This window comes from Myotis davidii, unplaced genomic scaffold, assembly GCF_000327345.1.
Source record: "Myotis davidii unplaced genomic scaffold, ASM32734v1 scaffold594, whole genome shotgun sequence".
NCBI classification, from domain to species: Eukaryota; Metazoa; Chordata; class Mammalia; order Chiroptera; family Vespertilionidae; genus Myotis; species Myotis davidii.
The window spans coordinates 85,795-88,035 of NW_006285787.1; positions in this window are offsets into that span (position 1 = coordinate 85,795).

A 2,241-nucleotide genomic window follows, 5' to 3' on the forward strand; every position below is an offset into this window, starting at 1 on the left:
GGAGTCTGCGTGTGATCCATTTAAGAGTATGTCTTGGTTATCAGCAGCCTTTTGCCTCATCCAGATAGATAGAATCCCTGTTGGTTTTCACAGCCGATGTTTTGTGGGCTACTCTTCCCAGCACTGATGCTCTGGACTGGGGAGCCTGGCATGGGGTTGGGATAGGACCCCTTGCTCCTTAGGGGGACCTCTGCAGTTGAGATGTCCCTCTTGAATTCTTAACTGCCACATCTGGGTGTGAGGCCAGTGCAGTTAGTGTCTCTATCCCTCCTATTACTCCTGACCTGGTTTCTTCATTAGACCTTTAGTTGTAGGACTTCTGCTCAGCTAGTCTCACATGAGCTCACTCATTTATGGAATATAATGAACAACATAAACTGATGAACAAAAACAGATCCAGAGACAGAGAATCATCAAGCAGAATGTCAAACCTCAGAAGGAAGGTAGGGGAGGGTGGGGGTAAGGGGAAGAGATCAACCAAAGGACTTATATGCATGCATATAAGCCTAACCAATGGACACAGACAACAGGGGGGTGAGGGCATGAGTGTGTAGGGGTAATATGGGGATAAGGACACATATGTAATACCTTAATCAATAAAGAAATTAAAAGTAAAAAGAAAATTGAGAAATTCCTAAATTCATATGTAGTCCAACCTTTCAATATCTGCATAATTTTGGATGAAAAATAATTCTTCTGAGATTATATGGAATAACAACACTTGCTTCATGTGTGGAGGTGAGGATTCAGTAGAATATGTATAAAAATGTTATTTTTGAAGTCAACTTAGATCTCATTTCCATATATATTCTCTGTACTTTTTTCATGGAATATTGTATGGTTTTATTCTTTATACTTTTTAATATACTCTATGGTTAAGTTGAATATTATTGTGATAATCATCAGAAATAATTAAATGATTAAAAAATTTAAGAGACAATTTCTAATTGGTATTCTGGAATTCACTTTCGGTCATCATAAAATAGCTCCATAGATTGTATTGTGTGCCTACCACTTATATGATAGAATTATACACTTGAAACCTATATAATTTTATTAACTAATGTCACCCTAATAAATTCAAAATATAGTTATAAAAATGCCAAAAGGTCTCTTTGTCATAAGAAAACCAAATGCCTTTCTTTCTCCTCATTAAAAACGTCCCTGCTTAGCTACACTGGGAAAACCTAAACGACCATAGGCCATGATTCCCCAGGCCAAGTGATCTCACAGTCTCAGATCTCTGCAGCATCCCTTGGTCATTACCCCCTGGGGCTGTAATTAGCCGATGCTCTGATTGTTTTATAAAGCCTTTTGTGTTTGTAATGATCCTGCATAGGATCCAGTTGACTTTGGAAGAACTATATCTTTCTGAATCTTAACTGATGCTATTCTCTGAGTTCCCTGGCAAAATAAGTAGGTAAGAGGGACCGAAATAAAACCTATAGTGAATAAATCAGCTAACCAAGGTTATTATGTTCCAGGCATGCAAAACTAAGCTTTTTTTTAACTCACTGTGATGTCAGCTTTCTATGTGGCAGGTTGCTGCTAGCACCAGGGAAGAAGGATGGAGCAGGAATCCAACTCATGAACGAGAATTCTTTGAGTGGTCAGTTGGGGGTCTGAGTGAGGGAAAGCATACATTTTGCTCTCAAAAAAAAGAATAAAATTGTAGAAGAATCTCAGGGAAGACTCAGAGTGTAGCTATGACTATTTGTCCTCTTTTCCAAATTTCCCAACTGTTTGATCTCTTTTTTTATTTTTATTTTTTTGGTTTCACGTGCCCTTCTTTCAGCCTGTGGTTTATAGTCAGCCTGGCCACCTGGTTAGTCTATCCAATACCTAGAAACCTTTAGTCCTTTGGTAATCTTCTGCCTCACCTTCCATTCCACTTCTCAACTTTCATCACCCTAATGTTTGCAGCTCTTTTGACTGATTTCAAGCTGTTGAGCATTACTGGTGTGGGTTACAGCAGAGTGTCATGTAGGTCCTCTGAAAATTTTGTCATCCAGCCTCTAATGGGGACTTTTCATTAATTCATTCTTTGGCAGCCCTATCATATTATTCATTCATTAATGAAATTTTTTTTTATTTTATTCATTTTTTTTTAACAGAGAGGAAGGGAGAGGGATAGAGAGTTAGAAACATCAATGAGAGAGAAACATCGATCAGCTGCCTCCTGCACATCCCCCACTGAGGATGTGCCCGCAACCAAGGTACATGCCCTTGACCAGAATCGAA